General features: G+C 41.8%; 1 protein-coding gene across 9 annotated transcripts in view; it reads right to left on the bottom strand.

Moving 5' to 3' along the window:
* The window catches only part of dlg2 (discs, large homolog 2 (Drosophila)), a 941,559-nt gene that overhangs the window by 519,502 nt on the left and 398,991 nt on the right, over positions 1 to 23,066 (bottom strand). The gene's annotated exons all lie outside the window — the stretch shown is intronic.

Raw genomic sequence — 23,066 nt, 5'->3', positions numbered from 1 at the left:
GCCCTTATGGCTCTAGGCAGGTAGCCCACCTGACAACAACCCTGGTTGCTTGTAAAATCGTGGGCTGGCAACGGGAACTCCACTGATGGCACTGTACTCTATTTTACAAGTCTACCTGCCTGCCTTCCTGCTTACAAGCAGCCCATAAAATCCAGTCTGTTAACTCTGTTCCATTCTCCAAATATGCTACAAAACCTGCAAGCTCAGCACTTCCAGAAATTATTGCCTTTATTTAAATTTCAAATAGAATCAGAATCATAGAATGTCTACAGTGCAGGAGGAGGTTATTCGGCCCAATGAGTTTGCACTGACCACAATTTCAACCAGGCCCTATCCCTATAACCCCAGCCATTTACCCTAGCTAGAACCCCCGACACTAAGAGGCAATTTCGGCATGGCCAGTCAACCTAATCCGCACATCTTTGGACTGTAGGAGGAAACTGGAGCATCCGAAGGAAACTGACACAGACACGGGAAGAACATGCAGACTCTGCACAGATAGTGATCCTAGTCAGGAATTGAACCCGGGTCACTGACACTGTGAGGCAGCAGTGCTAACCACTGTGCCATCATGCTACCCTTAATAAATGTGCAGCCGATCAATTTAATTTATTGTTCACCTTAGCTAGTCCCCCTGACACTAAGGGGCAATTTAGCATGGCCAATCCACCTAACCAGCATGTCTTTTGGACTGTGGGCGGAAACCGGAACACTCGGAGGACACTCATGCAGACATGAGGAGAACATGCAAACTCCACACAGACAGTGACCTGAGCCAGGAATCGAACCCGGGTCACTGGCGTTGAGAGGTAGCAGTGCTAACCATTGCAGCACCGTGCCACCCCTTAAATAGTTTTGAGTCATTGTTAGGTGACTAAATTCTTAGGATACAATCAGACTATACGTTAACTGTCAGTATAAAATCGTTTTGACCTTGAACAACACGAAAACCCAGGCCGTAAATCAGATCCTGAATTGCAGTAGAACTGCTGTCCCCTACTTCAGGCCCTATCAGCAGATTTAGAATGCGTTTATTTAATAACTACGTAGAAGTGTTTTGCACCCACACAGCAGTGACAATGCATGCTAAGTGTCGTTCAAACAGCAGGTATAATTTGTCAACAGCTCTTATAACTTTGAGTTCAGTTAGAAATAAATGAACAACACAGAACTTTGAAACAAAAGTTTTAACAATAAGTCTCGTAAAGACTAAAATATTGACTAACATATTTTCAAAGATTAAAATGAATATACGGCTGTAATTTGGAAGCAAAGGATTGAACAATATGGGGAGATTTGCTACCCAGTTTGCAGGGCATGGGGACAGAAGGGGCATAGAGATGAGCAGGAGATCCAAGACAGCTTTTACACCGGCTCGATTGTTCCCCTCCCCTGCCAATGATGTAACGGGAATCCCGACTTTCCCATTTACATTGAATTTACAATGCAGATCTGACATTTCCACCTTATTGACCTCCACATTGGACTGTCTGTCACACTGGTGAGCCTACATGCTGACAGGAATCAGGACAGGTCCCCCAGACATGCACCTGACAAACACAACCCAGCAGTGGTGAGTTCATGAGTTCAGCCCCCAGGTGTCATTCCTGGCCAGTATCCGGAGGGAACCGTGCCGAAAAGGGGGTTCTGTGAAAGAAGTACCAGGGATTCTGTGCATGTGTGTGTGTGTGCGTCAGGAGAGAGGGGTGGTCGGTGTCATGAAGTAGTAATATGTCTGGTGGTGATCCATGTCTGGGTGTGTGGAGGGAGGTTCCATTCCTGTGTATTCCTTTTTTCTACATCAGGGAAAATTCCCCCTAAGTTTATATCAGAGACCATAACTAAGGCCATAACTAATAATCAAAGTTTAGAAAAGGTAGTCACGTGAGCCAGAACCTACCAGAGTGTGCTGTAGAGTGGAACAGTGTGACTGTGCAAGCTCTTCATTACAACCCAGACTTATGTTAAGCTATGTCTAACAATATGTCTAACATGCTGCCAGTCATGTGTTCTTTATTTCGAACGGGATAGGGAGCCAAAGAGATGGTCTCGCCACTTTCATATTGAAAATCGCGATCCTACCTTCCTCATGGGCATATTATTAACATAATTGAATAGAATCCAGACTACTGCTCCTAGAGTACAAAACTTGGGGAACTTGAGGGAAGAGGTGCTGTTCTGGTATTTAAAAAACAAACAAGGAACAGTCTGAGGGGGAGTGGGAGACAGTGATAACTGAAGTCTAGAGGCTTTAATTAAAATTAATAGTTGAACAAGGTACTGACTAGATTCGATTAAAGGGAATAATGTTTTTAGATTTTGGATGGCTAGCTGAGACCTGTTGCATGCAATTTCTTTAGGAACCATGTGTGTATGAGGTGTCTCTAGCTGCTTAAACTGAGCTTGAAAGACAACTGGAATCACTGCAGAGCATTAGGGAACCCATCCCACAGATAGAGATCAGGATAGTAGATCAGTGACCACCTGGAAGAGTAGGAAGAGATGGAGAAGATGTTGGAGTCTTTGGGGTGTTTACTACTCTCACGGGAACTGGACTGCTAGAAGTGATGAAACCTTGAAGGGATGCAGTCCATAATATGGCATCAATCAATGTGTATGGGACTGCACTAGAGGGAACAAAAAAAAGAGAAATGCAATGATTGTAGGAGATCTTTAGTTTGTAGAACAGGCAGATATTTCTGTAACCATCACCATGAATCTTGGATAGAGTGTTATTTCCTTGTCCCAGGGTAAAGGACATCACAAAAAAGGTGCAAAATGTTTGCACAGGGGGAGTTAACTAGAGCATGTTTTTCATTTATTCTTTAACGGAATGGCAAGACCTTCAACTGCCCTTGAACTGAATGGCTTATTGGTCCACTTCAGGGAGAAGTTGCAATTTAATCATTTTGCTTTGGTCTGGAGTCACATATAGGCCATTGGAATAAGGATGGCAGATTTCCTCCCCTAAAAAGATATTAATGAATCAGATGGTTTTTTTTTACAACAAAAGCTGATAGTCGTCATGGACATCATTACTGAGATTAGCTTCATATTCCAGATTTCATTAATTGCAAGTCCATAAGTTGCTGTGATGGGATTTGATTACATGTCCCGAGAGCATTAGCCTGGGCCTTCGGATTACTGACGCAATGACACTGTCACGACAACTACCATTGCTTGTGGTTCATGTTACTATCAATGACATAGAGATAGGAGGAATTAAAGTCTTACAGTCAGACTTTCAGAAACTAGAGCAGAAGTTACCTTGAAGGTACCTTGAAGTTACCTTCAAGTTACCTTGAAGAGTAGAAAATGGAAGATAATGCATGATTTAACTATGGTGCAGGAAGGAGGGCTTCAGATTCTGTGTACATTGGCATCAGTTTTGGAGCAAGAGGCATCTATTTGATCCTGTTGCATCTTAACAGGATTGGGGTCAATGGGGAACCTCTTCCTGGGAAGTTCCTTAGTGGGAGTTTGGAAGCTTTAAACTAAATTGGCAGAGATGGACACCAGCGTATAGATGTAGAAAAGAGAAATAATGTGCATAAAAGAATGAGATTCCTAGAGATAATAGTAGAAGTAGACTAAGAGACAATGAGTAATAAAAAGATAGGTTTAGAATGCATGTATAAATGAAGTTGGTGAGCTACAAGTGCAAGTAGTCATGTGGGAATATGATGTAGTGGCAAAAAGAGAAAGGTAGCTTAAAATAGTGAGGCTGAGTTCTTAATATTCACAGAGCGAAAGCATTTTGAGAAGATGGGATATAAAGAAAAGAAAAAGGGATGGCAGTTCTGATTACACTGTAGTTTTGGTGGAGATGACCTTGAGGTGAAAATAACAGAATCAATTGAATCAACCAAATAATCCGTAAACTACTGTGCACTCTTCAGTTTGAAACTGACATTTTTTAAAACTCTTTGAGAGTTGAGAACCAAACTATCAGGCTACTGGAGGTATTCTATAGACCTCAAAATAATGTGAGATTTAGAGTAGCAAATCTGAAAGAAAATCACAGATGAGTGAAAGAACGACAGAGTAGTGACACTTGGGGATCTTAAATACCCAAATATCAACTGGGATAATGTTAGAGTAAAGGAAAAGGAGGGGGAGGAATTTCTGAAAGGGGTTCAGGAGAATTTCTTCAACCAACATGTTCGCAGTCCAATTAAAAAGGTATTTGATATAATGCCACACAACAGACTTGTGAAAAAAGTTATAGCTCATGGAATAAAAGGAATGGTAGCCATTCGGATACAAAATTGGCTGAATAGTAGGTTGGATAGTAGGATGCAGAGAGTAATGGTCAATGGATATTTTTCTGACTGAAGGACGGTGTGTAGTGGAGTGTCCCAGGAGTCAATATTGGGACCCTTGCTTTTCCTGATATATATTAATGAACTAGATCTTGGAGTGCAGGGGGCAATTTCAAAAAGTGAGAGGAAACAAAAAAAAAGTCAGAGGAACTGAATAGTTACTTTGCATCAGACTTCACAGTGGAAAACACCACTGGGATGCCAGAGCTCCAGGAAAATCAGAGGGCATAGGTGAGTGTAGTGGCCATCACTAAGGAGAAGATTCTGGGGAAACTGAAAGGTCTGAAGGTGAATAAATCACCTGGACCAGATGGACTACACCCCAGAATTCTAAGAGATAGCTGAGGAAATTGTGGAGGCATTGGTGGTGATCTTTCAGGAATCACTAGAGGCAGGGAGGGTACCAGAGGACTAGAAAGTAGCTAATGTAACACCGCTGTTTAAGAAGGGAGGCAGCAGACAGGAAATTATAGGATGGTTAGCCTGACTTTAGTCATTGGCATGATTTGAGAGTCCATTATTAAGGATGAGATTGTGGAGTACTTGGAAGTACACGATACAATAGGACTGAGTCAGCAGGGCTTCGTCAAGGGGAGGTCATGTTTGATAAATCTGTTAGAGTTCTTTGAGGAGGTCACAAGGAAGGTAGACAAAGGAGTCAGTGGACGTGATTTATTTAGATTTCCAGAAGGCCTTTGACAAGGTGCCACATAGGAGACCAGTAAATAAGTTAAGTGCCCATGGTGTTAAAGGTAAGATCCTGGCATGGATAGAAGATTGGCTGATTGGCAGAAAGCAAAGAGTGGGGATAAAGAGGTCTTTTTCAGGATGGCAGCCAGTGACTAGTGGTTTGCCTCAGAGGTCATTGTTGGGACCACAACTTTTCACAATATACATTAATGATTTGGAAGAAGGAACTGAAGGCATTGTTACTAAGTTTGCAGGTTATACAAAGACATATAGAGGGACAGGTAGTACTTGAGGAAGCAGGGGAAGGGTTCCAGAAGATCTTGGACGGAGTGAGCAAAGAAGTGGCAGATAAAATACAATGTGGAAAAGTGAGAAATTACGCATTTTGGAAGGAGAAATGGAAGCATAGACTATTTTCTAAATGGGTAAATGCTTAGGAAATCAGAAGTACAAAGGGCCTTGGGGGTCCTTGTTCAAGATTCTCTTAAGGTTAATGTGCAGTTTCAGTCAGCAGTTAGGAAGGTAGTTGCAATGTTAGCATTCATGTCAAGAAGGCTAAAATACAAGAGCAGGGGTGTACTTCTGAGGCCATATAAGGGTCTTGTCAGACCCATATCTAAGGAAGAATGTGCTGGTCTTGGAAAGGGTCCAGAGGAGGTTCACAAGAATGATCCCTGGAATAAAGGACTTGATGTATGAGTGGTTGAGGACTCTGGGTCTGTACTCGGAGTTTAGGTGAGGAAGAGATTTTAGTGAAACTTACAGGTTACTGCGAGGCCTGGATAGAGTGGACGTGGAGAGAATGTTTCCACTGGTAGGAAAAACTCGAACCAGAGGGCACAACCTCAGACTAAAGGACGATCCTTTAAAACAGACATGAAGAGGAATTTCTTCAGCCAGAGAGTGGAGAATCTGTGGAACACTTTGCTGTAGAAGGCTGTGTGGGCAAGGTCATTAACGCAGAGGTAGATAGGTTCTTGACTAATAAGGGGATCAGGATTATGGGGAAAAGGCAGGAGAATGGGGATGGGAAAAATATCACCCATGATTGAATGGCAGAGCATTGTCAATGGGCCAAGTGGCCTAATTCTACTCCCAAGTCTTATAGTGATGCATTTTGAAAAGAATAACATGGAGAGATAATATAAAATAAAGGGTAAAATTTTTAAAGGGTGCAGGAGCAAGGGATGTGGGTGTATATGTACATAAATCATTTAAGATGGCAGGACAGGTGGAGAGAGCAGTTAATAAAACATACTATTCCAGGCTTTATTAAGAGAGGCATAGAGTTCAAGAGCAAGGGGGTTGTGCTGAACTTGTACTGTGTACAGTTCTGCATGCCACACTCTAGGAAGGATGTGAACCAATTGGAGAGAAGAGGTTTACAAGAATGGTTCCAATGATGAGAATAGAGTATACAGGTTTAAAGCATGGAAACAGGCCCTTTGGCCCAATGTGTTCATGCTGCCCCTTTGGTTAACCACTAAGCTAATCCCAATTGACCACTTTGGCTCATATCCCTCTATACCCATCTTACCCATGTAAATAGAGATTTCAGTTATGAGGATAGATTGGAGAGGGTGGGACTGTTTGCCATGGAGAGAAGAAGGCTAAAAGGATACTTGATAGAGATGTTCAAAATCATAATGGGGCTGGACAGAGTAGACAGAGAGAAACTATCCAAAATGATCAAGAACAAGAGGGCAGAGATTTAAAGTGATGTGCAAAAGAAACAAATGTGATGCGAGTGGTTCAGGTCTAGATTACACTACCTGGAAATGTGGTGAAGACAGGTTCAATCAGGGCATTCAAGAGAGAATTAGATGATTAGCTGAATAGAAACAATGCGCAAGAGTACAGGGAAAAGGCAGGGGAATGGCACTAAGTCACATTTGGAGAGCTAGTGCAGACATGATGGGTCAAATGGCCTCCTTCTGCCTTAACTCTCTGTGATTCTGTGATAAGGTTTGGATTATCAATGGAGAAGAGCAAGGAACAACCTAAAGTAACATTTCTAAATTGAAAGAGGGCTAATGTCAATCAGATGAGAGGTGATTTAAATCAAGTAAAATGGAACCAAAGGCAAACAGAAAAAATTGTAATAGAACAATGGGTGATTATTAAGGAAGAGGTGCCTCAGGCTAGAAACTAGAAAGAGTATCAAGGGAACCAAAGCCTAATTAGATAATGAGGGAGATACAGAATTCAATAAAGTAAAAAAGTGATGTATGTTGCACATCCAGTTCATTCTTCAAGTGAGAACCATACCATAAGAACATAAGAAATAGGAGCAGGAGTAGGCCATCTAGCCCTTCGAGCCTGCCCCGCCATTCAATAAGATCATGGCTGATCTGTCGTGGCTCAGTTCCACATTCCCGCCCTCTCGCTTATCAAAACCCATCAACCCGCGTCTTAAAAAATATTTAGCGAGGCAGCCTCCACCACTTCAACGGGCAGAGAATTCCAAAGATTCACCACCCTTTGAGTGAAGAAGTTCCTCCTCAACTCCGTTCTAAACCGCCCTCCCTTTATCTTGAGGCTGTGCCCCCTAGTCCTACTGTCCTTTCTGAGCGGGAAGAGTCTCTCCACCTCTATCCTATCCATCCCATTCATCATCTTATACGTCTCAATGAGAGCCCCCCTCATTCTTCTAAACTCTAACGAGTACAAGCCTAGTTTATTCAGCCTCTCCTCATAGCTCAACCCCCTCAACTCCGGTATCAGCCTAGTAAACCTCCTCTGCACTCCCTCCAAGGCCAAAATATCCTTGCGTAAGTGCGGCGACCAAAACTGCACACAGTACTCCAGCTGTGGCCTCACCAATGCCCTATACAGCTGCAGCAAGACCTCCCTACTTTTATATTCAATCCCCCTCGCTATGAAGGGCAGCATCCCATTCGCCTTCCTGACCACCTGCTGCACCTGCAGGCTGAGTTTTTGCGACTCATGCACAAGGACCCCGAGGTCCCTCTGCACCGTCGCCTGCTGCAGTTTTTACCAAATGCAATAAGTCCAAAGGGACTATAAAGAGGAAAATGAGAATATGAGATTAGAATGGAAGTTAACACAAAAGATAAACAAAAATCATTTACCAATGTGTAAATAGTACGTGGATAATAAGAGCGGGAGTGAGTTCCATTAGAGACAAGGAAGATGATATATGCTTAGAGGTACAAGCAAGGCTAGTATACTTAATTAGCACTTTTTATCAGTGTTTATTCAGGCAGAAAACACTGACAAAATATTGGTCCAAGCAGAAATGGCAGATAAATTCAATGAGTGAAAATTGATAGGAAGGATATACAGAAAAGGTCTCAAATGAATAAGTTGCCTAGTCCTGAAGGCTTACATCCCAGGTGCTAAGAATAAAGAGAACTAGGATAGCAGAAGAGTTTACAAACATATACTATATATGAATCAGGAGCAGGAATAGGCTTCTCGAGTTTGCATGAGCATTTAATAAGATCATGGTTGATTTGATAGTAACCTAAAACCTGCACTCCACCTACCCCTGATAACTTATCACCCGTTGTTTACCAAGAGTCTATCCACCTCTGCCCTGGGCAGAATTTTATGAAAAAATCCTAAGTGTCGAATGAGCAAGAAAATGGGAGAGCTTCAGAGTCATTGTTTAGGTAAGTTTGAGAATGCAATCTTATGGCACTTAGTGGAAAAAGTAGTGCTAGGATGTGATTCTTGCCAGCCCAATTTTTCAGGCAAAACGAGGCCAGTACGATCGGGGAGGCGAAAAATCAGCGCAAACCTAGTTTTTCACTTCATGCCCAACCTTGCCACCTTGCCTCATTGAAAGTCAGGCAGGATGAGGTTGTAAGATTGTGCCCATATGGTTCAATCAAGTTGCCTCTTACTCTTCTATACTCCATTGGGTACAAGACTAGGCAGCCCAACGTTTCCACAAAATATAACCCACTCATCCCAGTATTAGTCTTGCTAAATGTCCTCCAAAGTACTTCCAATGCATCTAAGTCCTTCATTAAATAAGGTGATCAATACTGTACACAGTACCCTGATGTGGTCTCACTGGTATCCTGTATAACTTAAGCATAACATCCCTACTTTTGTGTTCAATTCCTCTCACAATGAATGATAACATTCTCTTAGCTTTCCTAATTACTTGCTGTACCTGCATACTAGCCTTTTGTGATTGATACATTAAGGCAGCCAGATCCCCCTGCATCTCAGAGCTCTGCAATCATTCACCATTCAGGTCATGTGGTTCTCTTTTATTCTTCTTGCCAAAATGAACAATTTCACATTTACCCACATAATTTGCTCTATTTGGCAGATCTTTTCCCACTTATTTAACCTATTCTATAGCTTTTCGTAGTGTCACTACGTCTTATTTACTGCTTACTTCCTTTCCTCTTTGTATCAACAGGACATTTGAAAACTATCCATCTCTCTCATCAACTCAAATCATTTAGATAAACCAGCACAGATCCTGGTGGCACACCACTCATTACATCTTGTCAACCTGAAAAAGACACATTTATGCTGACTCTTTGCCATTATCTTCCAATTTTCTCTAGATACTGGCAAGGTGCTACATGATTAGAAAGCGAAAAATGTCACTTCCTTATTCAAGAAACTGTGTAAGGGCATTTTTATTAACTAAAAGCCGGTCAATTTATCAGTGATGGGTAATGTTTTAGAAGAGATTAACAGGCACTTGGAAAGGTCTGGATGAATTAAGGAGAATCAGCACAGATTCATAAGACAGATCATGTTTGATGACTCTTAATTGAAATTCGGACGAAGGTTGATGATGTGAATTCAGAAAATGATATCTATATGGATCTTGTTGTCTTGTCAGCCATGCCTCGATTCAAGGATTTTGTCTACTTAGGGTCGTGAGTTTCTGCCATGGACCTTCATGTGACTAAACAGGCTAATTCTCAATCTGCAGGTTTTCTGGCACTTGGCAGGATATCCCACATGGTAGTGGGATTCAGAATGCTAGATTTGTTTCTTCTTCTTTCCTTCTCTATCTCCACCTTGCCTCATCATTAAGGTGTTTGGACACAAAACATGTTACAGCTTGATGAACAAATTATCACCATTTGATTGATTAGTAGTAAGCTCCTCACAGTCATTAATATCAATGCTGCTGCGCTTCAAGAAGAGCTTCAGAATGTCTTTGTAGTATTTTCTTTGTCCTCCAATGGAACACTGTCCATATGAAACCTGAAACAAAAAAGGACCTGGTGCGGGCGATGCTTTTTAGCCATCTGGACACAATATCCAGTCCATCTTGGTAGGAGCTTTGCTTGAATGCTTTTGGAGCTGGCTTCCAAAAAGATACTTAAGAAGAATCTTAAGAAATGTTTGATACAGTACTACACAAAAGGTTGGTTACCAAAACTAAAGCTCACAGAATAAGGGAGTCCATGTCAGCTTGGATAAAAATAAGGTTTAAGGTCAGAAGACTGTGACTTGTGGTAATTGGTTGTTTCAGAGATTGGAATACAGAGTAAAATTGCTAATTTTGCCATTGCTAGCAAAGATAAGCTAGTAGGTTGGGTAAACGAGTGGCAGGTGGAATCTAATACAGAGAATTGTGAGGTAATACATTTTGGCAGAAGTGATAGGCAAAGTATAGTTTATAGCAGAGTTTTAAATAGTCTGTGGTGACAAAGGGACCCGCATGTTCATATACACAGATCTTTAAAGGTTGCCAGATATATTGAGAGAGTAATTAGGAAAGCATATGGGTTTTATAAATATTCAGCATAAATTCAATGACATTATACCAAACCTTTATAAAACTCTGATAAGACCTTAAATATTGTATCCACTTCTGATCATCACACTTCAGAAGGACATGAAGGTGTTAAGATCCTTGAGATTTACGAGAATAGTTCTAGGGATGAGGGAATTTAGCTACAAGGTTATTCCCGAAAAGATGGATTTCTTCTCCTTGAAGCAAAAGAGGTTGAGAGGAGAAACAATAGAGGTGAACAAGCCTATGACAACTTTGGATAAGATAGGCAATAAAAAAAAGTTCTCGTTAACTGATGGCACAAAGACAGGGTAATACAGATTTAAGATTTTGGGCAAGAGATACAAAGCAGTGTGAGGAAGTACATTTTATGCTATGAACGGTAATGACCTGGAAATCAGGTCATTACCATTCATTGGAAAAAAAACTGGTTTGCCTTTGAGTGTGGAGAAGGCAAAGATGATAAATTATTTCAAATGGAAATTGGAGAGGTATTCGAGAGAAATAAATTTGCAAGCTAAGGGGATAAGGCAGGGTAATCAGATTGACTGGGTTGTTTTACAGAGAGGTGGCATGGTATTGATAAGCCAAAAAGTCTCCTTTTGTGCCACAATGATTTTATGAACAGGATTTTGTGCTGAGTGGTAGGCTCTTATCAGTGGAAGATAAAGCACATGGGCCACAAGCTCCACATTGTTTCTGACATGCAAGCCACCCAAGTAATGGCCAACCAATAGGGCTGCCAGTCAATAGCAAGTTCACAGTGCCAATCTGTTTGATCAGGATGGGACATCCTGCCAGATCATTGGGAAAGAAACCAGGATAGTTTTCTCCAGCATATACTTGAATAAATCTTTTCTTATTGAAAACTCTCAGACTTGAGTGATCTCTTACACCACAACAATTCCTCCATGCTCTTCTCCAGAATCTATTGAGCAATGGAATATTTGCATGCTGTAACATGGGAAGAGGAGACCTCCCAACGAGACCAAGCAAGCCCGGATGGATGTGACAGGTAATTTCAGCAGCCCTGGGATCATCCAGAGGATGTTGTTGCAGTGTCACAAAAGGCTGAATGACCTTCTCTGTTCTGCAAGGTTGAGTGATTAACAACGTTAGCAATGTAGGTGCCCTACATGGGAGATTGTCTCATTCCTCATGCTCACCATCCACAATCTATCTATTTGCTGTGCTGGAGAGAACAGCCATGGCACCTGGTAGTGTCTGAGGATGTCAGAGCTGTGACAACTCCCAAGGTATTGTGCACAAATCAGCAGGATCCTTTGGTGGTGGTCATAATTTGAACATTTAAGGAGTATGGCACTTAACAGTTCATAAATGCCCCTATTCAGCCCACATGGATATCTTAATAGCCACATGTATGCAGTCCATGACCCCTTAGTCAATGGGAAATCCACTAGGAACCAAACCTTCAGGTTCTATTGACCTGACCGAAGTTGTCTGCTGCAAAGTTGATGAAACCCCTACTCTCTAAATAGCGCATCCATTACCACTCTGTTGCAGTGGTTTGCTACAGCATGCAAGATGCCTCACAGAACCCCAGCAGCTGCCTACAGTCCAAGACATTAAAATTCACCTTCAGAGGGACAAGCATTAGGTGTCCTCCAACACAGATAGAATCTATCTCCATGCATCATTTCATACAGAGATGTCACTATCTGATGGGATAGGCAGTCTGAAAGGAAACTGCAAGAGACTCTGATAGCTCTGATAGCTGAAGGTAGTTCAACCACTGCCTATGCACCGTCTCTAAATTTATCCTGCAGGGTAAGGGCTTCTCCTTGCTTGGACTTATTGACAGTTGTTTCTACCATCTTCTGCGTAAACAGAACCAGGTACCTCATGTACATGATGTGCACTTCAAAGTTGCCCAGTCCACCTGCCCTCCTCTTCCTCCCTCTGTTGTTGTCTTCCTCATTAGGGGAGCCTTCTCCAAAGTGAACAATGCCTATGGGGATATTGGCCTCTGCTGCAACAATTCAACACTTTCCTTATAAGATTCACCCAAAGAATTCCTCCCTCTGTAACCTCACATGCAATGGCAGGTCTATGAGAAGCTGCTCAAACATCACATTCCTTCACCCTTGTTGCAATCACAGCTGCTGTTCACACCTTCTCTCAGTCAATCACCTGGATTTATTTAATCCCTCTGTGCTGTGCTTACTGACCTGCTGAGGTTTACACCTGCTCAATCGGCACATGCAGAGAATATAAAACTGCATGACCATGTTAAATGTATTTCCAAAGCTCATTAATCTAGATCAGCTACCATTTAAATCATTATTTTAAGAACACAATAGAGCTTCTGATTTCAGTCTGCTTGCCTCCTGTGTCTTGGCTGTCAGGATGTTGCTTTGCCAACCCAATGTTCTGATGCTGCATTTTACAGAAGGAACGCCTGCCCAATTCGACATTGTTTAACCTAACACCGTGAATCTAATTTCCGCTCATTATTTTCCACAAATTTTCTTTTATTCATTCTTACTCACCCAAAGCTACTGATCTATTGCTAAAATATAATTCCACTGACCTCAATTTTCATGTGTGAACTTGCATTTTTCATGCTGCCCATACAAGCATACTGCTGTCAAGCATTATTCTCCCACTTTGTGTCAAAAAGGACTTTCTTTCATCTTTTCTTGTTTTTCTCCTTCATAAAAATATCACAAGAAAAGATTATTTGTTCTTGTGGCACAAATAGTTCACCAGAGAGCAACACCTTTCTTTCATCACATGGTCTTGGGAAGGGTAAGCTGCAGACCACATTTATCCACTTCTTTGATAACCTTGATGTTGCCTCCTACATGCCACCTCTGTGGGGTTTTAGCAGATACACAGATGCCTAGCTTTTCTTGCTATCCTCAATGTTCAGCAGGTCAGATCCAGTCAGTGCTATTCTCCTGGGCTCAGAATCTGTTAGGATTAATGATTGCTAACAGATCCTGATAGCTCTGAGAGAAACTGACCTACATCCTGGCCTCAATTGGCTGAAAGTTGGAAGACAAGATTCAGTGTAACCTGTTTGTCTACTGCTTCTAAGCCTAAATTCTGTGCAAATAAGGAAAAAAAAGTTTATGTTCTGGAAATAGTACTAAACTCAACAATTTTTGGCTCAGGGTCAAGTAAGATGGAGACATTATAGGTTTTCACCCGTTAATCTCTTTTCAGAATGAATTGAAACTTGGGTCATCAGCAACATGACTGTGGAATCGCATCTTGATTGTGTGATAGAATCTTTAGTTTCACAATTTGTATTTTTTGAGACTGACACTAATTGGAGGAGGAAACCAAAATGAGAAACTGAGAAAACTGACCCTTCCAGTTTCTAAGAAAGCTAAAACTGAAACTGAGATTGGAAACCAAAACCTCTGGAGAAATTGAACCTGGCTGAAATTATATAAAATGATGCAGAGAGCCCTTAGGGCTCAAGTGTTGATGAAACCAGTGGTGACACTTGGGAGACTGAAGAAAATGGAGGCTAGAACCAGAAGCTGAGAATAGGGAAATATAGTTTCTACCATGCTTGCTTTTACCCGACGATTGTTGGATCTACATCTTCCAGACTATTATAAACAGAATTAAGGAAGTTTTGCAAACATGTGCAATTTTTGGTGAATACCATGCCCATAGGTTGGTTGTGCATTGCTGTTGGCTGAGGACATGGCTAAATGTTAGAAAGAATTCATGACGATGACAGGTTCTTGAATTATTTTGTAACTGAGATTGACATATACGCTGAGTGGACTACCAAGCCAATTCAGAAGATTTGCCTTAGTTGTTTCTGCCATTTAATATGTAATTTAGTTTTATAATCAATTTCAATTTGCTTGTTAATTTGTGTTTAACGTATATTGATACTGGGTTTTAGAGGATAGATGGTTACCTAAAGTACAATTTCAGGGGGAATTCTCCCTTCCCACCCACCACAGGAATCATAGCCGGGGGGAGGGAGGAGTGTGTGTGTGTGTGTGTGTGTGTGTGTGTGTGTGTGTGTGTGTGTGTGTGTGTGTGTTGTTAGAGGTGGCGGTGGAACCACGCAACGGTCCATTGACCTCAGGTGGGATTCTCTGATTTTGGGGTGAGCTTGGCTGGAGAATCCCATCCTTAGTGTTTACCTAATTTAACTTTTGTATTCCGTAGTCTTTTGTTCTAAATTATGGTTTTAGACAAAGGCAACATGGATTTATGAAAGGGAAAACATGTTTGACAAACACACTGGAGTTTTTTTTGAAAACACAACTAGTGGAATACTTAAGAGTGAACCAATGATTTTCAGAAAACTTTTGATAAAGCCCAACGTAAGGGGTTCGTGTGCAAAAGTAAAGTGCATGGGATTAGGGGTATATTAACATGGATTACAAATTGGTTAGCAGACAGGAAACAGAGAGTAGTAACAAATGGGTCTTCTTTGAACCGGTAGGCAGTGATTAGTAGGTTCCCATACAAATCAATACTTGGCCCCCAGTTATTCACAATATATATCAATGATTTGAATAAAGGAACCAAAAGTAATATTTCCAAGCTTGTTGATGACACAAAACTTGGTGGGAATGTGAGTGGGGAGTATGTTAAGAAGCTTTAGTCAAGTTAAGTGAGTGGACAAATACATGGCAGATGCAGTGTAAAACAGTTAAATGTACAGACAATGTGACTGGAGGTCGTGGGGGTTACAGATAATAACCCCCACGACTTGTCTAGACTTGCAAAATCTCACTAACTGTCCTGTCTGGAGATAATGCACATCTCTTTAACCTGCGCTTAATGCTCTCTCCACTCACACTGTCTGACGAAGGAGCAGCGCTCCAAACACTAGTGGCGTTTGCTACCAAATAAACCTGTTGGACTTTAACCTGGTGTTGTGAGACTTCTTACTGCGATTGGTGGTATGACAGGATTGTCACAGGAGAAACTGGTCAATGGGACCCGCATTCACTGGAATTTAGAAGAGTGAGATGGGATCTCACTAAAATGTACAAAATTCTGACAGGGCTGGACAGACTGGGCGCAGAGATTTGTTTTCTCTGGCTGGAGGGTCTATGAGAGGTCACAGTCTCAAGATATGGGGTACACCATTTAACACAGATGAGTAGAAATTTCTTCACTCAGAGGGTAGTGAACCTGTGGAATTCTCTATCACAGAAGGCTATGGAGGCCAAATCACTCAATGTATTTAAGAGGAAATAGATAGATTTTGGACTCTTAAAGCATAAAGGGACATGGGGAGAGTGCTTAAGTATGACATTGAGACAGAAAATCAGTCATGATCACACTGAAAGGCGGAGCAGATTCAAAAGGCTGAGTGGCCTACTCTTGCTCTTATTTTATGTTTCTATGAAACCTGTGGCTTCATTCTACCAGTAAGTAAACGGGATTTCAGCTTTCTGTATTTTCCAAATAAGTCACTTGTCTCAACCGAGATTGTTGCAATTAGTAACCTACTTATCACAATAAATGCATGATAGCATCTTAACATTTTAAAAAATCTAAATACATTTAAAATAATCTTTTATAGGTGGCCATTCAAATTTTATTTGCCAAATTTTGGGATAAAATGCTTTGGTAAAAATAATTCTGTTGCAACAGATGCATGCTGCTGCTTTAAATCCTTTCGACTGTAAGGAATGCGTATAAACTCAGAAAATTCTACCTTCATTACAATGGAAAATGGCTGATTGATTGTTTCAATACTGCTGTACATTTATTTTAACAGCTCATCTAATTTTGAACAGTCATACACAGCAAGTACTAAATAATACACTTACAATTCTGGATAACAGCCAGATGTAATTACTTCAATTAGAAATGGAACCCAGGGTGAAAAGGATGTAGTGACTGTAAATATGCAGAACCCCAGTGGATTTAAGTACTCAGCTTGAGCAGCTGCTAACAAGTCATGCTCAATTTACTGAAATAATAGTTAAATCTTAATTAGCTATGGAATGTCATTTGTTCAAAGAATTCAAATTTTTGAATTTCACGTTCAAGAAATCTTCATAAATTGATGGTCCATGCAAAACTTAATAAGGAAGACTTATTAAAAAAAGATTTGGCATCTATGGTTTAGTATGTTTTGGCTTTATTTGCTGTACATATTTACCTACAAAGAAACCTCTTTGACAACATAGTGGCAAAGCATGCTGATACATGGTTGCATGGTGTGGTAGGTCATGGAAATGCACTACAATTCTGAAATACTGAAAATACAGTAGAAGTATGATTCAACCAGGACAGTTCACATGACCTACCAAGCAGGCATATACATTGGCATCAAAACAAGTCACCTGACCAACTCTATTTGATTGGAAACTACAAATAAGACAGGGGAAAGAGAATAATGCTGAAAAAAATCATGTATATTGTAACATATCTATCCTGACATTTTTTGAAATGGTCACAAAAACTCCAAGACCAAAGTGTTTATTCGGAATGAAGCAAGGAAATAACTGCACAAAGACCACTATAACCATCAAGGAGTATTTCCATTTGTTTAACTCCTTGAGCTGAATTTATGAACCATCAGATTTCCTTTAGCTAAAACTGAGCCATTAATATACTGGAGGTGAGATTTCGGCCTCTCAGGAATAGTAAATCCTGCTTCAGGGGGCTGCTAACCAATCAGAAGCTGTTTTTTGGGACAGAGGCATGAGGTGTTGGCTCAGGATTTAGGTCAGTGTTTGGGGGGTGGTTGGGGGGCTATGGCAGGGGGGTGGCAGATTAGTCCAGGAGGCCCGTTACAGAGGAGCACCCCACACCCATCAGCAGCCTGAATAGAGAAGCCTGCTGAACGAACCATTTGGTGTGGGCCTCTCCTGCTCACTGGTTAAACCCCTAAGGATGATGACTTTAGGCAACCCATTTGATTGCTACTCCTTCCATGAACAATAGCCCAAAATCATCATCTTCGCTTGGTCTGGCTGTTCTCATCACAGTGCTGACTTCAATGTACTTCTCCACTCTTTTGAATATTGCACCTATGACAAACTTGATGTGCTGGGTTGCTGACTGGGAAATAATAGAGATCTCCTATTGATCCTTGAAAGGATCCCAATGAATAGGAATTCAAGGCCACGGTGACCATCAGGGTCACAGACATCTGATGGCTACCAACACAATTGAATACCCCTACAAGCATCTTGCAAATAAATGTGCCAACCTCACTAGAGAGACAAAGAACAAAGAACAAAAACAGCCCGGGAAACAGGCCCTTCGACCCAACAAGCCCGCGCCGCCATCCCAACACCACCAGTCCCCCCCTCCACCCATGACCCTTGTCTAATGTTTTATGGCCATCCACATTGAGGGAAATTAATTTAGGGACAATTTATTACTGCCAATCAGCCTAACAGCACATCTTTGGGGTGTGGGAGGAAACCGGAGCACCCGGAGAAAACCCACGCAAGCACGGGGAGAATGCGCAAACTCCGACACACACTGGCCCAAATCCATGTGTCTGCACAGCAATCAGTGGTAGTCACTGAGCTGTCATCTTGCCCAGTATCTGGTCCAGTTTAGGCACACACTAACGACATGAAGCACTAGGCCAACCTCGAACAACCAAGAACAGCCCAAGTACGACCCATCGCATATATGCCCCTCGTTGGACACAAGGCGGACCGACTTAAAACCTGTGAATGAAAAGAGAAAATGAATGAAAGAGACATGGCTGCTTGGACATTTGCAGATAATTTGAGAACCACGTACTCCCTTCCTTCAGGGTAAGCCCTTGTCCACAGTCCTCTTTGAGGTTTTTTGTCCCCACAATTCCACCACATTCTTCAACTGGCTAGCCAGCAGTTTGCTGCAGACCCTGGTCAACTGCCTTTCTCTCCTGCCTTTTCTTCCTGTTTGAGGAGCCTCATTGGAGTGCATATTCCCATGGCCCCAAATTCCCTTCGAGTCCTGCATGTCAGCCTGCCATGTAAAGAATTCTCTGTGGCTGCAAACCCTCATCACAGACTCCCTTTATGATGATGACTTCAGTTGTTCTCCTTCAAATGTATGCTCAAAATTAACAAATAACAATTCCCTCACCTCTCATGCAGTAAATGTCACATCCAACTCTTCATGGTGCACTCCGGATTTGCCCTCGTATCTCGCCTGGAGCTTTCCAAGTTGCCCCTTTGCGTTCCCCTCCCATATAACCAACTGGGAGTGAAAACTCAGTGGAGAGGAATTCTCCTGTTCTGCCCATCATGAGAATCGTAACAGGTGGGGAGCAGAGCCCCTGTACAAAGGTCCATTGACTTCGGATGGGAGTTTCTGGTTTTGGGGCGAGCGCGGCTGGAGAATCCCACCCAGTATCTTTGGCAATTTAACTGCCTCAATAATTACTTAATTGGCACTTATCGGCAGGCAGGCCAGGGATTTTGAAGTTGTGCTTCACTCTTTCTTTTTTTGGATATGGACATTCTGATGTCAGGGACCTGAACTGATACTTCTATATCCAATTCTACACAGCAGTGGAAGGGGTAAAGAGAAAAATCCAGTTCTTTGTTTCCACTTCAGAATAAGATTGGTGCAGTTATTAATGCAGCAATTTGTGGAAAGGTGTTTATAAATGTATGTCCCTAACATGGGCAGTCACTGTGTTCTTCAGGGAGGTGGGAGTTTATGAGTCAATGGGACATAATTATGACTAAGGTTAACAAATACTCCATGAGGAGAACTCTGATGCTACTATCAATAGAAAAAAGTACTTCAAATTTAATGCTGTAATCATGGAACAGTCAAATAACCATATGTCCCAGTTCCTTTTCAAAACTGGAACTGTCCATGGCCTCAAGAGAATTCTATTCATGCAGCACAGAAAATTCGAGAACAAGGCCTTGACCTTAATTCTGCAATAAGGAGGAAAATAGCTTTAACTTGGTGTTAACTGAAGCATGCCATTAATAAGGGTTGAAGCAAACTAATTATCAGATTTGTAATCTGGTTGCATGTGCCTTAATCTTGCTCCTTCAATATCTAAATCATTGCCATACTGGCAGAATACATCTCCCTTCCCATAACTGGTAGCATTTAAATAACTGAAGAATCTGTGTCTATAATATAGTTTAGTGTCAATACTGAGAAATTCATATTTTGTTTCAATTTTTTCAATCAGCCTGGGGCCCTCAGGCACCCAAAGAAAGGTGGACACCAGGGGGCTATCCACCCAGGTGATCCCGGCACTTTCCAGCTGATCGCAATCTCCCTTCATGTGACCCCATCACCTCCAGCTCCACAGGCTGACAGCCACACAACAGGATAAGGCCAGGGCCTCCAGATCACGGCCCTCTAGAGGACACCTGCCAAGATTATCATAGATAATAGGGCATAGCAGTAAGCGGGCTGCCTCCCCCTTGACTGTGGATGTTTGAGTAACACAAAGACTTACCAATAGGCTTGGGAACGTTAAAAAGATCTAGGAGCCCAAGAAGTGGCATGGGTGTTCACAATATGTATATAATGCACACAAATGCAAATTGAATCAGAACCATTTCACATCTCCTCGTGTATGCCTCCATATGATGAGGTGCATTGCTGCCAGTCATGTGTGATACCATTGTCCCTTCCCCAACTTAGCACAGATGTCATATCATGGGCCTATCACCTATGTAAGCACTTTCATTGCGCCACAGTTTGCAAGGCATTTTCTCCTATCTCATCTTGAAAGATAAAGGTGTAATGTATGACGAGAGATGTGGCCAGGCATGGAGAAACCTCGGCAGGGTTTTTATGCCACAAGTCCAAACTCAGAGCTAGTGTATGCTGCTGTTTCGACTTTGAGAATGTACATCTGCTAAGATCACCAATGAGCAGGAATCTTTTGTTACTTCAAAGTGTCAAAGCTCTGCCTTATTTCTATTCTGGAGCTCAAACTTCCAAACTTGAGCATATCTCACCCTGCAGTTATGTCCATTGCGGAGACAATGCTCTCATCACAAAGTAAGGATGCAGCATAGTGTCCCCTCACCCAAACACTCACTGATGCAAATTCCAAATGGCAATTTCTTGCAGTCAGTAAAACTTTGAGCTTGCTCTGGAAGCACATGTCTTGCTTTAGATGATGTGGAGAGGAACAATGGGATAGGAGCAAAGTTGTACTGTGCTCTTTATTAGGAATGATGCATGCCCTTGGAGGGTTTCATGATGGCTGAGTATTTTGGACTGCACAGGAGCCAGAGTTAGTCAGGAGGGCACAATGTCTGAGTAAAAGAGGGGGCATTTTAATGTCTGCAGGGTGGTGTTTAAAGTCCTTGTGCTCAGATTGACTGCAGTCCTATTAAAGTGAGGATAAAAATCACCCAGGTTCCCCAGAGTGCTAGATATCAGTGTGATTTCGAACAATGCCTCACAGGTGTCTGAATCATCTCTAAATGGATTCACAGCAGCGGAATGTCATCAGCTGCTCATCAGCTGCCTTGTGGCATGTGTGAATTATCTGGCTCACCATTGATGTCAGACAAGTGTGTAGTTCTGCTGCTTGAGGTGGATCTCCTGTGGAATTTTGTCAGATTGAAGACATACATTGAATGCGCCCTCTGAGGATTGTGCAACAGCTCCTGGCTTTAGTAGGGTGCCATTGTAACTAAAATGCTGGAGAAACACTTGAAAATGCAGGACCTTTTGATGTCTGATGCCTTCAGTTAACACCTCATCTCAGCAAGAATTCATGCTGCCAAGAGCTCATCATACCTCAAAGGATCAGGGCATGTAAGCCTGATGTGTATCTATTCAATCTTATTTTGGGGCATTGGTATAATGAAAGGAAGAGAAACTGATGTCCATGCTGCCCCATGATGGAGGACACTTTTCTAAGAGGGCATTCATTACTACTTGCCATTCTCCTGATGGAATTTTATGGCAATGAGGGCCTTACGTGGCCTGTCTCATCTTACTTATGATACGGCCTCTTCCCCTGCAACCTTGGTATCCTCAAACTCATCGCCCTCTTCTCTTTCGAGGTCCTGCTCTTTGGATGAGAAGTGCAATTCCTCCATCTCATCATCTGGCAACTCCTTCTTGCCACAACCTGCATGTGACCCTCTGGGGACTGTGCTTGAGTGTTCCACCAGATCTGTCAAAGCATCAGAATCACACTTTTAGGACGCCCATGGTATGCTCCACCACAGCATAAGCCTTGTTGCCCCTTCTCTCTGCAACAGTCTGAAGCTGCTGCATGGGCATCATCAGCTACAAATTTTGTGGATGCCTTTTGTCACTAAGGAAGCAGCCTGAATCTAGAGTAGTCCCCTTGAAGATGTCCAGAATCTGTAATCTACTCAAGTTGTATGTGTTGTGGTCACTTCCTGGGTATCTGGTGCAGTCAGAAACTGATTCCTGCAAGCACTGCGCAATGCAAGATAGGTTGTGCAGGTCAGCAGGTGCACATTGCTTGTGTACCATTGTGAAACATGTTCTAATTGCACGCCAATATATCTGGATGATCCAGCATGAGGGGATGATCCCAAAGAGAACTCCTTATAATGAAATGCTAATGTATTGAAATGATGTTCCTGACATACAGTGGCAGAAAACACTGCCTACCATTGACTGCTGGAGCACACAATAGCAACCTAGTTTTACAACAACGTAAAATCAATTATTAGCCTTCTTGTAATATTTTCTGTTTCTGCCTGCCACCACGAATGGGCATGGAAAATCCCAGCTATGGCCTTTTGTGGTGTATTCCTGTGAGAACTAAGCATACTTGGAGAATTCAAATCTGGAACCATACCATCAGAACTAAGTGGAGCTATCATTACAACAGTCGCGATGGGACTGAAATCAAAGGCTTGGGGAAGAAAGGGAATTGTTTAATACCCTGTGACCCCATGATCTTCTCACAGACTTCATTCACCCTGGTTAGTTATGGGAATAATTTTCAATGTTAAAAGCCATTATATTAATACAGTAATTGTAAAATGGTGTTCAACTTCCCAAAGAAGTGAACAGAGAGATTGTATAATGTTGAATTTGTTCATTTTCACTGTTATATCCATCCATTTTTAGTTTTCATATCCTCAGTCAACCTGAGATAAAGTTGGTTCAAAATGCAATGGTTTCAACAAACAGTGTTTGTTCTAATACCTTTTTCATTGCTAACAAAGATGTTGGAATTTCAAATTAATTTGGAGTTTGTGGAGATGGCCAAGAGAGAAATGGGTGATCTCCCAATTTTCAAAGTGAACATTGCTCATAGGTATAGGCTTGCAATCCCAACATAAAGTAATCCTAGACATCAGTTTTTGTATGTAACTCATTTTCCATGTTATATTATACTGATAAATTATGGCTAAAAAAAACAAGAG

This window comes from Carcharhinus amblyrhynchos, chromosome 10, assembly GCF_965287045.1.
Source record: "Carcharhinus amblyrhynchos chromosome 10, sCarAmb.v2.hapA, whole genome shotgun sequence".
NCBI lineage: Eukaryota > Metazoa > Chordata > Chondrichthyes > Carcharhiniformes > Carcharhinidae > Carcharhinus > Carcharhinus amblyrhynchos.
Note: the sequence above shows the minus strand (reverse complement) of the source record. Positions and strands in the feature narration are given on the sequence as shown.